Source organism: Schistocerca piceifrons, chromosome 6 (assembly GCF_021461385.2).
Source record: "Schistocerca piceifrons isolate TAMUIC-IGC-003096 chromosome 6, iqSchPice1.1, whole genome shotgun sequence".
Lineage (NCBI taxonomy): Eukaryota > Metazoa > Arthropoda > Insecta > Orthoptera > Acrididae > Schistocerca > Schistocerca piceifrons.
The window spans coordinates 529,254,108-529,269,585 of record NC_060143.1 but is presented as its reverse complement, the minus strand read 5'-3'; positions in this window follow the sequence as shown (position 1 = coordinate 529,269,585).

The following is a 15,478-nucleotide window of genomic DNA, read 5'->3' as shown; positions in this document are numbered from 1 at the left end:
AAGGTCAGTTCCCAAATGGGTAGACCTTTTTCGTAGTTACACCAATCTACTTATTCCATGGTTATGTACTCGGGATGCGGGTATACCCCGGTACATGTAAAAGCTGCAGCTTAGGTAACTCGTAACTTACTGTCTTAAAATGATACCCGTACTCTCTATAGTAATATTCTATTAATTCACAATATTCCTCTTTTGAATAAACAACCCAACAAATTTCTCCTGATAGCTCGCAAAGTGTATTATCATTAACTTTGCTCGCTGCGAGGGGCAATTGTAATATCTCTTTATATTCGATGAAATAGTCTAATACAATTCTACCCTTGAATGACGTTTACAAATTTTCTATCTTCATACTCGCAGAATCCATGCGCAAAGTAGTTTCATACAATAGCTATGCCATGAGCGCATAAGTATTCTTTGGAGTACTCTCTCTGGTGGTTGTTAGAAGACAAAAGCTTCCGAGATTGTCTTCGTGCCGATTAGCCTGAGCTTTGTTTAAAGAATTGTAATCTGATTATTGAGATTTATGACAGAAGATAACTGAGACGAAATTGTACGATTATAAGTACTAACATTGCTAACATTGAGAGTAAAGTAGCTTCAGTAACTTCTGGTAATGGTAGTATACAACAAGTTGTAGCTGCAAACGCCGCTTTTATCGGGTGTCGGCAGTTCTTGCGGTTCGATCCAGATAAAAATATCCATCCGCTAGATTTCTGGAACGATTTTGAAGATGTGATTCCACCAACTTGATCTGAACGAGAGAAAATCTCGTTTATTAGAAGCCATTTAGCAGGTGACGCCATGCGTTGGTCAGCTGATGTTATGTTGAAGTGTAAAACATTAGCGGAGTTTAAAACAGCTTTCATTAATGAGTATTGGTCTAGCAATAAGCAAAATGAAGTGTTGAGAGAATTTTGGAGTGGGAAACGCTTCAATGCAGGCAAGGAATCAATTAAAGAGTTTGCTAGGTCATGGATTTCACGTTTGTCACATTTGGCGGAAAAGCTAAAACCAGAAATGATTATACTAGGTCTTGAAGCCAAACTGCCATGGTATTGGCAAACGAGAATTATATCTGCCCCTAGAGACAATCTGGATCGTTTCATTGAGTATTTGGAACGTGTAGAACGTGTTGCTGCCAATGAGGAGCTAGCACGTAATAACAGAAATGCTAATAACAATAGTAGTAATTTTAGGAACGAGCAAAATGGCAATGTAAACATCAGAACAGTAGGCGTTCGCCATTCTAAGAGAGGTAGGAATTGGGGAAATAATTATCAGAACCAACAATGGCGTCCAAGGGATAATAATTTTGTTCCAAACAGAAATATGCATGTAAACAACAGTACGGAAAGTAATGCTGTGCCAGTCAACTATAATGAAACTAAAGGAAACAGCAGTAGGCCGAGGCAGGAAAACTAGTTCCCGTCTATGAGGACACTGGCGCTCACCAGGCGGTTACTTTTCCTAAGCCAGTAGTTAAGGGAATTGGTAAGACAGATCAGAATACTCAAACTGAACAGGTGGATGAAGTGTCGGTAGCATCTAAGGATACAACAGAAATATTAGATCACTCACAGTATTTGATAGATACCGTGTTAGAGACGCTTTCTAAGTGGGAAGAGAAAGAGAAGGCGCAGCAGTGTAACGATAGGGACGAGCTACAAAATACTGAATTGACAGGTGAAGAAGCAGAAGAAATTCATGCTTATATTTACGATGAAGATGATGTGCTCTTATCTAAAGTGCCTGTGCAGGATGTTGATAATGTACTAATAGATTTAGGACAGGAGATAAGTGAGAATGTAGAGGGTAGGCTGTTGAGGGTCGATGAACCCAGTAGCTGTGACCAGTTGTCACTTGAGAAGGAAACCGACGATAATGGTAAAAGTGGTTTAGCTGTAACTAATGTTATGCCCGGTCTGGAGGCGCAGAATCGCTCAGACTACAGTAATTTGGGTCATGTTCAGCAAGCTAAATGTAATGAAGTCATGCGGTGTTTCGATTTAAAATTAATAGACCGACTGGAAAAGGCAGCTGAAAATATAATTCAGGAAACCCCTACACATTGTGACCTAAATATAATGAAGACAGATGTCGATCACTTTAGTTGGAGACAAATCCAAAAGGAACTATTAGATGAATTTGAGGAACCACCTGTACAACCTAGAATAAGCCACCCTATAATAATAGTGAATATGTTGGGTATCAATGTACGTTGTCTCTTAGACAGTGGAAGTGAGGTGAGTGCGATATCTCAGTCCTTCTTTGATGCATTACCTGGTAAAGACAAGCTTACAGTAATGAGAGTATCAGGACTAAGAATAATTGGTGCTACTGGCAAGGTTTCAAAAACGGTAAAGGAAGAAGCTTTACTGCCCTTTAACATTAATGGTAATTTAATTGATCATCCATGTTTAATTGTAAACAATCTCAGTATTGAGGTTTTAATTGGCATAGATTTCTTGTCAAAATATCAGAGTGTTGTTGACTTTGAAAGAAGCCAGTTAAAAATGGTCTTGCCAATAACCGGAGTAATTATAGTACCTTTTAGTGATAAACATGTAGTAACTGATGATGGAACTTGGGAGCTGCCTATACGAGTTCTGAAAAATAGGAGGTATTGGGACGAAGGTGTTAATCTTAGTAACAGTAAGCTGAACACAGCAGAAGAAGGAGAAGCAATTATTTTAGACAAAATAAAAGCTAAATTGCAGGAAATCTATAAGATTTCAGACAGTCAAAAGGAAGAACTGAGACAGGTTCTAAAAAGGCATCATAAAGTATTTTCAGATCGACGTGGCGTGGTCAAAGGTTATGAATGAATGCTGTAGGGAGGAGGTTGTTCTGTAACCTCTACACAGTGTGGCAGCTGTGCAGTCCCAGCTGTGTGAGATCTTCTTTCCCTTTCAGGTCTCACTCATTCTTCCTCTTTCCTGTCCTCAAAAATTTCGACCTTTTCTTTCCAAATACTAAAATTTTCCGTTATGACTATCAATACAGCATTAAACAAATGAATGCTGTAGGGAGGAGGTTGTTCTGTAACCTCTACACAGTGTGGCAGCTGTGCAGTCCCAGCTGTGTGAGATCTTCTTTCCCTTTCAGGTCTCACTCATTCTTCATCTTTCCTATCCACAAAAATTTCGACCTCTTCTTTCCAGACATGAAAATTTTCTGTCATGGCTCTCAAGCCATGAGTTATGTAACCATTCTATCTACCGATTAGTGAAGAAAAATACCTAATGTGACAAACCTAATAGTGACAAACAATAGAGAAGTATGACGTAATTAAGATACAAATGTATTTGAGTAACAATTATGTATAGTACCCTGGTCATATAGTAAGTACAAAGTGCTGTTTTATTGGAAATGGTCCACCAACAGTAATTTAAAAAGATATATGAATTCATATACAAGCAGGATCTGAAGTGGTAGTGAAACCTAGTGTATGCATTAGAGCTAACTAAGAAATAGTAAAAGAGATTGCTTAGTGTTAGGAAAAATATGCAGATAAGTTGTAAGATTAAACTCACCTGGTGTAGCAAGGAAAGGCAGTGTAATATAATTGAGCAGTGTTTGTGGTTGAGACGTGAAGGACACGTCCCTGAAGTATTTATAAGGTTGGAGCTGGCCATTATTTTAGTGTAGTGTGTGACAGGATACACCTACACGAATAGAGGTTATGAGTTGGAGGCGTGAATGCGACCATAGGTACCCTTATGTTAGATGAGACAGAGCAGCTCATGGTGTCCTATAGGTTTAAGGAATTTAGCATTACATTCGTCCATAATTACTTGATGCACTTTAGTGGTAGGTCTGAGAGAGACTACCTGAGGTTTCAGCGTCCGATCGAGTGGAAATGGATTGCCACGTGAGCAAACTAATCAGCTGCAATACACTTTAGATACGAAATAAATGTGCTATCTTATGCTTTAAATATTAATAGAGTGAGTGTTAAATAAGTACATACACTAGCAAAATAAATAAATAACCTACTGACAGACGTGAAACATTATTTTAGCTCAGCATAAATACACTTCAAAGTAAGTAAGTACCTAATTGCAGATGTGGAACTGACAACAGCAGAGGACCAATAAGTGGATTTAGTAGTCAACTAAACGTAGTGTGTTTTGAACACTCACAACTGTACTACTACCAAAAGTTACTCATATGTACATGGAAGCTGAGAAAACAACCACTAATCATACTCATACTATCTCTAAGAATAAAGTAATCAAAGATGAGTCAGTTAAGTGCTTAAAATACAAATGTATCAGGAATGTACCGAGCATTGGTTCAGTGTTCCGGCCCAGAAATAATAAATTCAGATTAAGTCGGATTCATGATTGTATGCCTTGAGCATTAATTTTCTCTAGTACGTGACTAACGGCGTTTTGAGCCATTTGTTTACCGATTTTATGACAATTAAGTAACCACGAGAGTAATATTGAAAAAGTTCTGTTAACTTTGTTTCAGCAACATACTGAAGGATAAAATGTATATATCCCCATTTCATTGTGACCCACCCTTAGATGTTAAGTGAACAGAGGCTGAGGCACTCTTTTTGTTTGTTCTACAGGACAAACCAGATAATGGCAGCCTGGTAGCTGCATGAAAGCGTGGAGTGACTTGGACACAACTCACAGTGACCTCTCCCCTTTCCCCCATGTAATTTAGAGAGAACGTGAAGGACGCACACCATAGCAACTTCCCCTCCTCTACCCTTGTGAATGGAAGTGTAGGACGCCAGCCAAAGCGGCTACAACCACGTGTGTAAAAATTATTGGTGAACTTTTCTTCCAGGTTTAGAAAAGACTGCTAAGAGATAATCATCTGTTTATGTGTCATGTTATTTTCTTTGAATTTGTGTATGTAAAAATGTATTTAATATATTTAATGGATCTAAGATTTTCATAATTTTTCAATTTGTATGTGTTTGTTTGTCTAAGGCAATATGTATGCCAAAATATTTCATTGACTTTGATTAAAATTTTGAGTAATGACATTGGTTAAAAGGCAGTGAACATGCCTACAATTTAAATAATTAATGTAGGTAATCAGTTTTTTTTAATGTTTCTACAGGTTTATATTTCAATTTTGATTTTTCATAGGGAGTTAAACTGTACTCTTGCTTCCCTTTTTGTAATTAAATTTTTTTTTCATTCATTAACATTCATAAACAAAAAATTTAAGTAGAGGGTGATGTAGGGAAGCAGCCTACTCACGCTGTTGTAAATTCACATCAGTTTCCATTGTGTGCCAGCCGGTCTGCTGTAACTAGCTCTGACGTCATAAATGTTGCGCAATACCTTAAAAATCAAGCAAATGACCTAAAACTTTTCTAGCATGTCAGGAATAATACTAAATTAATGTGTGTTAAATATCAGTTCGATAACTTCAGCCATTTTCAAAATTTGGACGTTTTTCTAAAAAAATCATTGGCGCAACAGAAAAGAGCTAGAGACTTCAAAATTTATATTTAGATTCATCTTTCATAATGATTTAATAAAAATAGTACTTTGGATTTCACAAATTAAGATTTTAGTGGAAATTCATAATTTTCTGGTTTTCATCTCAAAACTGAAGGAAGCAAGATAGATTAAGTAAGCTAATAAATAAGGCTAGGATGTTTAGATTTAAATAGGTTGGAGGTCCGCTATGACTATGAAGATGTGTAAAGTTTCTTTTGAATACCTATAAAATTATAGCGATAGCGGATCTCAAAAGGGCCAGTTCAGAGCTCATCTACTGCGTACAGTGTAATTTAATTAATTCTCTCGCCCAAAATATTTAACTTAGCCACGTCAAAATTTTATTATTAATACTTACCTGCGTGCTGAATGCACTTTTAAATTAAGAGCTTCATCGGCCATCAGCAAAAGAAGCTATAAATTATTATGTAACTTGAAATGGTGCGTTACTAGCCCAGCGGCTAGTCGAGAGAGCCGAAAAGATCAGGCGTTCCCTTCGCCGTCCGCACCGCGGCTTTATATATAAGGACGCTGCGCGAGGAAGGAAGGCCCCAGTTCTCTCCAGACGCTGAATGACACGCCATCTGTGTCGGGAGCCGCATCGCATCAGTGTCACTGCTACAAACAGCCTCGGGTGCCGTATTAAGTTACTAGAGATACGCGGAACCATGAAAACATTTTATGTGAAGTGTTAATTCTGGAATGATTTTCATTATCTAGCTTCAGTTTGCGTATTGTCGTATTTTCACGTGCCGTCGCGGGACAGACATTCTTCCAAATATTTAGCGTGGCGTTTGATGAAATATTTTCATCAAATTATGGCGAGCATTCTTTTTAACATTTAATTCGGACATTTATAGTTGCATCAGCGCATTAGACTCTGAACTGCTCTGTTAGTTAGGTTGTAGGGATACTTGTGTTTTTTATCAGTGAATTTCAGAATATACTCAACTATTTTGGAAAACCGTTTTTGATTAGAAATCCCGGACAATCTCCTAATTCCTCAGAGCTATAAGCTGCAGCTATAATAACCTTCTCAGATAAAGTGGGCACTAGGATCTCTAATTACTGGTTCCATGTTTTATTAAATCACTTTCTGGGTGTCAAAAAGTAAATAGAGAGCCAGTGTTGAGAACGGCGAACGACAGCATTAACAACATTCTAAAAGCCAGAAACTGATTCTACATGCAAGCATTTATCCAGCAATCAGATTTGATTTCTTTTTACAAAACTTATCCGCCGCCCCACACGATTAAAAGTGAAATATGTATATATATATATATGTATATATATATATATATATATATATATATATATATATATATATATATATATATATCGCTCCTTTATACAAAAGGTGTGTATTTGACAATTGAGAATTAATGATATTCATCGATATATTGCGTAGTTGTTAACCAGAAGGGAACTTCCGAAAGACTGGATACGAACCTGCATTTAATAATCCAAGAGCTCCATTACTTCTTCGGAAGGTCAAACTTCATCAAAGCCAAATATCCGCTTGATCTGAGGTTTCCCGACTGATTATACAACGCTCTCAAAAATTACGAGGCATTTTATTTGTACAGATTAGCAGACTGCCGTAAAGCACGAGCCTCCAGAGAAGAAGAATCATCGCCTGATTTCATTCTAACAAGTAAAATTTCTGAATCATTTTGAGTGAATGAGCTATGACTGTGTTTCATATTATGAGTGACTGATTGCTCGAACGAATTGAGAACTACATAGATAGGAGGAAAAATTACATCCACAACGAGGATCAACGGGGTGGTGCTGACACCCCGAACCCTGCCCTCCTTCGCTCTTTCTCTCTCTCTCTCTCTCTCTCTCTCTCTGTCTGTCTACTTTAGCAATAGTTTCTTATTACTATAAACTATCCAATATTTTTTCACAGTTATCTGGAAGAAACGATTTGCTTCTATAACGTAAAATGTTTTTATATGAAGATTAAGATTTCTCTACTTCACACGATGTCACAGGACAGTACCGAAAAGATGCTATGTCACTTAAAGAATAATCATAAAGGTTTTTTTTTGGATTCTCCTTGTAGCACGTTATTCACATCCCGGAGAAACATTGAACACGTATTCGTTGCCTCATTTTTCTCAGTTTTGTTACGAACACACGTTCGTATTTTTCCTGGTGTATCTCCGGCGACAACTGTTCCTTATACCTCCAGGGCACTAGATAGAGCCAAGCATCCGCTTTTCTTCCAAACGCGTGACTGCGACTGGGAGTTCACTGAAATAGGTCTTCATAAACACTGATTTACTCTGGAGCTTCTTCTCATTGGAAGCACTAATTGCAGCAGGGATACTCGCTGCTTCGTTTCTATCCGTCACGTCGAGCAACTTTTTCACATCTCCTAAACGATCTGCAATATACAGCTAGTTCAATTCATGGTCCCAACTCGTAAAAATTCGCTCTCAGGGTAAACGAGAATCTTACATCATATCAATAAGTAATTTCGTTCTTTTTGGATAAAATAATGTTGGGTATTGGGCCACGTCATTGCAACTACTAAAACAGCTAAACTGTCGACGTTTCGACCAATTTGCTGGGCTCCTCTTCAGGCTGTGAATCACCCTCTGAAGAAGAACGCAGCAAATCGGTCGAAACGACGGCAGTTTAGCTGTTTTAGTAGTTACAATGATGCAGCCCAATACTCAAATTACTTTATCCAAAATGACACCGGCCGTGGAAGCCTACGAACTTATAATTTCACTCTAGATGGCACCTCCAGAAACAGTTTTTTCACACAGCAAGTAAGGCATAATTCTCCCGAATTTCCTCTGCCAGTCGGTCCACAAAACATGTGATGCATCACTGACCACCCTAAAGATCGGTTAATTGTTTTTTTTTCTTCCAATACCCTCGAGACAATGAGATGGGGTGTTCCTGATCCAAATTCCGCCATTTGTCCCACGGTAATGTTGGCAAAAAATCTCCCACACGATTCGGTTGTTTCATTTACAGATAACCGCAAGTTTGAGTCGCCGATATCGTTTCTTATTTCTTGTACTACCTGAAAATAATCGTTTTTATGAAAATTAGAAAAGACTAGGGGTGTACAGTGTGTCTCAATATTGAGGGAATATATTTTAAAAAATTATAAAAAATGTGTTTATTGCTGTACACTAAACTAAATCAAACTCCGTGTTACTATAGGCAATAGATACTTTTATGTTTCCATTTTAAAACATTTTATACAGTACATTTAAAGGTTTTAAATAATTCACAAGTTTTTATAAACTTCAAAAAACTGGGGGAGCAGGGGTAGCTGACACACAACCTAATTTCATTAAATAAATTTTCAAATTTACCTCTTCGTAAACTTTGCCAAGGTGGTTTCTGTTTATTGGTTATTGATCAGGAACTTTCCATTCGGAATATTTTTCCTGGAACGTTTCAGATTCTACATTATTTAAGTTATGATCAGGCCGAAACTAATGTTTTACAGATAGCTTTCGAAAAAATTAGAAAATTTATCATAGTCATTTTTTCCACTTACGCTCGCAGAAAATGCTGCTGGTAAGATTGTTTGGATCTTGTAGACATTTTTATTAACAGAATTTCTGTTAGCAGCTCTTTACAACGTTATGTAATCTGGAATTCTTTGTCGAAGGCCACCTATAAAAATGGTATAAAAATACGAGTTTATTTTAGTTAAATAAAAACAACAATATCTAGCTCAAAAATCGCATTGATTTTTAAAATATTCTGAAAATACAGGAGTATAACTTATGTGTTTTTCACACTCTTGGCATAGTACCGTATTTCCATCTTTAGGTAGAATAGCGTTCCACCAACCCATTGTAGAAGCAAATAAACTTTACTGCTCGTCTCCTTTGGTATTGTAATATTCTGTGTTCTCCTCCTCACACTTCAGAAAGTACGAGTAACAGCATCCTAGTGACAAATTTAAAAATTAGCTGAAAATCCCATTTCTTAATTCTTGAAAATACTATCGTTACTGCAGGCGGTTTTGTAACATAAAACAACGCATATCAAGTTTTATGACCTGACAAGCGCACCAGATTTTAAACATTTGCCGCATGATTATTGAACGCCATTTAATTTATGTTCAGCCGTTAAATGGCATATTATCTTTTTACTAAATCAGGAATCGCTTATTCCTGATAGTTACATTCTCCTCCTCCATCAGCGTCCGTTTATGAATTTCGAAACATGATAGATAACGTAACTTCTACACTAACAAAGCAACAAAAGAGATATCTGCTCGAATCTTACTCTTCTTCTTAAAGAATCGAGGTGAGATATTCGTATTTAGAGAATCACTGAGAAAAAGTACAATATATGCATAAATATGCTCAAATTAGTTAAATATAGACTAACCCTTTATATATGCAAATATGTGCACTATCATCCAAATATGCAAAAATTCAGTCTCTCTCACAAATAAATGAAAAGAGACGAGCCGAATGGCTCGTCACTTTTCAAATCGTACTCCGAAAAAGACGAGATGCATCCTGATAACAGAATAAAGGAAAAAGGAACAAACGAGAGCGTATTCACAGTCAACGCAGTAGAAGAAGAATTTTACAGCAAATTGAATAACGCTTCTGGAAGTCCAATATCAAGTATGGCTTTCAAGCAAATGACCTACTGAAAACATCAGAGGTCTACAAATGCAAGAAGAATCAGCCCAGTATGATATTTAATGACCAAACTGTTTTATCACCTAATGCATACTCTGTATTTTTTTGATAGCTTTCTACATCTAGATCTACATCTAGACTGATACTCCGCAAGAAACCTTACGCTGTGTAGCGGAGGGTACCCTGTACCACTGTCATTTGATTTCCTGTTGCAGTCGCAAATAAAGCGAGGCAGAAACGACTATCTATATGCCTCCATATGAGCTCTAATTTCTCGAATCTTATTTTCGTGGTCCTTAACGCGTAATGTATGTTGGCGGCAGTAGAATCGTTTGGCAGTCAGCTTTAAGTCCCGGTTCTCTAAAATTTCTTAATAGTGTTTCTCGAAAAGAATGTCGCTTTCCCTCCAGGGATTCCCATTTGAGTGCCCGAAGCATCTCCGTAACACTTACGTGCTGTACGAACCAACAGGTAACAAATCTAGCAGCCCACTTCTGAACTGCTTTGATGTCTTCCTTCAGTTCGGCCTGGTACGGATCCCAAACTCTCGAGCAGTAGAATAGGTCACACCAGCGTCCCACATGTGGTCTCCTTTAGAGGTAAACCGTTCTTTCCTACCACAGTTCTCACACACTCGTTCCATTTCATATCGCTTTGCAGCGTTACACCCAGATATTTAAATTGTACTGTATACGAACATCGCAGTACCCACATCCTGCAACACCTCAGTTTAGTGAAAACTAACCCTTATGCAGAGATGGCAGTAGACCTATTGAGTTGGCATCATGCCGGTGTGGGCATGGAGGGGCTCCACCTCTATTAGAAGAAAGAACATTACAAGTTTGATCTTCGTACTGATCCGCATTAACTTACATTTTTCCGCATTAAGGCTAGCTGATTTTATCACACCAACTAGAAATTTTGTCTAAGGCCTCTTGTATTTTCCTACAGTCATTCATCTTCGACACCTTACCGTACACCACAGCATCATCAGCAAACAACCACAGATTGCTGCCCAAACCATCTGCTAAATCATTTACGTATATATAGAACAACAGCGGTCCTATCACACTTCCCTGGGGCACTTCTGACGACAGCCTTGTTTCTGATGAACACTCTCTGTCGATTACAACATACAGGGTACTACTACTTAAGAAGTCTTCGAGCCACACACATTTCTGTCACCTTATTCCATATGCTTGTAGTGTGTTAACAGTAAAACATCCAACTCGCGTTTCTGCGTGCTCTCAGTCCCATGACCAACTTGAGCACTAAAACTTTCCTGGAGGGCATTAAATTCAGAAACGTTATTAGGAGTACGTCGACAGTTTGCTGATAACATTTTGATAGTCAAAGTGTCTTTCTTCTTAACAGCGTCTGAATCCCCTTGCTGCGTATCAACTCGCGAGTGTTCATCAGAGCACCTCAGACTACCGCCTAGCCTAAAAAAAGCCCTAATGTGCTCTCCATAAGTAATCTGCCACCGGAGTAGCGGCTTCCTTTGTGTAGTGCACCCCTGACCTATCAAGGGGAGTCCTAAAAATCCCCACGCGATATCGCAGGCCTAGAAATCTGCAACCAAGACCGTTACAGAGTCGACGAAGCCTTTGGCTGAGACCCTCCACTTGGCTCCAAATTAAAGGACCTTGGTCAACTCTAGGAAGAATGCTGAAAATTGCGAGCTCTGCTTGCAGCCCACTTGCGAGGCCAGCGGTCTTCACCACCTGAACGAGGGCGAACCGAAGATGGCCTCAGAACCCATGCGACAGCCGTCATTGGTGCCGACGTGAACTACAATTTGCAGACTACTGCACGCTCGATGGCCGCAGGCAAGGACGCCTCCACATCTCAGATGAGGCCCCCCGGCAGATATACCGAGTGCACATTGGCTTTCTTCCGAACCCTGAACGCTTTCTACCTATGGGCTCCAGAACGAGGCAAGCGTTGGAGGTCCCGATAACTAGTAATCCCCTCCGCCGTGCGCCCTCTCGGACCCTGCTGAAAGAGCGGTAGCCAGTCCACTCACAGGGTGAACCGGCGAGGCCAGGCGCCCAGTCTTCATATTGGCTTTCCGCCTCAAGGGACGCTAACGCGTTACCACCCGCCCCTCTGTGAGGCGGATCCTCTGGGTCATGTGCACTCCGGTCTGCCTCGGAAGCAGAGCCCGTGGGTAAAACAAGTGACACCTGATGAACACATTCTACCCATCCTAGCAAGACTAACTGAAGAAGTAACTATAAAACCAGACGCAATCCTAGATATGCGACTTGCTACCCTCCTGATGGGTCACCAATGCACACTGATGCGTAAATGAGCTGTGTATTCAGTGAGCAACTAGCGTGTTACAGAGTGAATGAATTCACACTTACAAAAACGCGATATTAAACTTCTAAAATTGAAAATACACTCGCGAAATTTGATAAATATGCTACGAGGAAATCACAGAAAAAGATAAACACTTAACTTGCCGTTCTGTAGACGTATATCAGCCGAGAGATGGAGCCTGAATACTATGGGAGACTCAGCTATTCTCTTTGCAAGTACTAAAACTGATATAAACAATAACTGCATCTGTCTCTAGTTTGATTTTTTTGTATATTTTATTGATTGCTCACCCACTTTTTATAGCCCTGCATTTCATAGATTGTGTTATTAAGACATACTGGGTGAGATGACTGGACCACATATGTTCCCTCAACCAATACTGTCTTAGTTGACCTGCATAGAAAAAAGTGATATCAATGTGGCTTACTAAGAAACGTAGATCTTTTATATTGCGTTTTGTAAACTTTCAAATTATCTGTATGAATGTCCTGTTGCCACAGTTTGAACACTTTATTACTTTTAGCAGTTCTATTTTCATTCCTTTCCTGTATAAAGTTACTCATGTTTCATGTGTAATGTAAAGTAATGCCTGCAGCACTTAACGCATATGAAAGCGTGTCTTAAATTTCGAATGCTTGTATATGACTGCCCTTTGCAATGTACTTCGTACATAATTTCTGGTTTCTGTTATAGCTCTGATAAGCAGAGTGCAAGCGTACTGCACCTCAACAGAACTTTTCACATCAGCTTCCGTGGATTTATTTTTTATCGGACCTGCTATCTACATAACATGATTTTTATCTATAGTTACTATAAACAGTTGGTATTTGTGACGGTTATGCTAAATATAATTTCTGCTTGACACTAGCCCCTCCATGCCATCATGCATTTAAAAAACTGGCTGCATACTAATTTTTGTCAAAAGATAGGCTATCATGTCACTCTTGTCCTATGTTGAAGCCTTGCTACATGGTTAGTTACTACATTTTATTTTTGTATTGCCACTTCTTTATTATGATGGGAAATATATTTACATTTTTTGCTCCAGAATGCAACGAATATTCATGTGACAATCTTATAATGACAAGATGTTAATTCACAAACTTACAAATTCTGACAGGACAGCATTAACTGTTTTACTTGTACCAACATTATTGTTTCGATGTGGTTTTCATTCACTACATCTTTTAAATAAATGCAATATTATCTATTTACAATTTGTTTTGTAATATTTGTAACTTCGGTAAATAAAATCTCCTCGTATTTTTGTATTATAATATGCTAGCATTGTGCTGACCGCAAATTTGATTGACTCTTATTGAATCCGGTTCAGTTGTAATGAGAATTTATTAACTAACTTCACGACTGGTTTCAGAGCATGACAACTCCATCCTGAGATACTAACAATTAATTGAAAAGAGTCATGTATGGTGGCATCAGTGATGTGCTCCGCTGGCTGTTCGTAGCTCCCTTGTCCATGGGATGGCGTGAACTTGACTTTCCATGCTGATTGGCTCGACCGCCATCCATGTGAAATTGTTTCTAATTGATTGTTTGTACCTGAGGTTGGAGTTTTAATGCTCTGAAATCGGCTGCTAAGTTAATAAAGACTCATTACAACTTAAACTCACTGTTATTCTTCAAATCTGTTACTCAGTTGCTTTTGTCCACCATATCAAATCGATCAAACGCTGCTGTGCATTTGTGTAGACCATGAATGGCCGATGTACAGTTCATACAGGGTGTTTCAAAAATGACCGGTATATTTGAAACGGCAATAAAAACTAAACGAGCAGCGATAGAAATACACCGTTTGTTGCAATATGCTTGGGACAACAGTACATTTTCAGGCGGACAAACTTTCGAAATTACAGTAGTTACAAATTTCAACAACAGATGGCGCTGCAAGTGATGTGAAAGATATAGAAGACAACGCAGTCTGTGGGTGCGCCATTCTGTACGTCGTCTTTCTGCTGTAATCGTGTGCTGTTCACAACGTGCAAGTGTGCTGTAGACAACATGGTTTATTCCTTAGAACAGAGGATTTTTCTGGTGTTGGAATTCCACCGTCTAGAACACAGTGTTGTTGCAACAAGACGAAGTTTTCAATGTAACCAAAGGACCGAAAAGCGATACAATAACGGATCTGTTTGAAAAATTTCAACGGACTGGGAACGTGACGGATGAACGTGCTGGAAAGGTAGGGCGACCGCGTACGGCAACCACAGAGGGCAACACGCAGCTAGTGCAGCAGGTGATCCAACAGCGACCTCGGGTTTCCGTTCGCCGTGTTGCAGCTGCGGTCCAAATGACGCCAACGTCCACGTATCGTCTCATGCGCCAGAGTTTACACCTCTATCCATACAAAATTCAAACGCGGCAACCCCTCAGCGCCGCTACCATTGCTGCACGAGAGACATTCGCTAACGATATAGTGCACAGGATTGATGATGGCGATATGCATGTGGGCAGCATTTGGTTTACTCATCATCATCATCATCATCATTTAAGACTGATTATGCCTCTCAGCGTTCAGTCTGGAGCATAGCGCCCCTTATACAGTTCCTCCATGATCACCTATTCAGTGCTAACATTGGTGCCTCTTCTGATGTTAAACCTATTACTTCAAAATCATTCTTAACAGAATCCAGGTACCTTCTCCTCGGTCTGCCCCAACTCCTCCTACCCTCTACTGCTGAATCCATGAGTCTCTTGGGTAACCTTGCTTCTCCCATGCGTGTAACATGACCCCACCATCTAAGCCTGTTCGCCCTGACTGCTACATCTATACAGTTCATTCCCAGTTTTTCTTTGATTTCCTCATTGTGGACACCCTCCTGCCATTGTTCCCATCTACTAGTACCTGCAATCATTCTAGCTACTTTCATATTCGTAACCTCAACCTCGTTGATAAGGTAACCTGAATCCATCCAGCTTTCGCTCCCATACAACAAAGTTGGTTGAAAGATTGAACGGTGCACAGATAACTTAGTCTTGGTACTGACTTCCTTCTTGCAGAAGAGAGTAGATCGTAGCTGAGCA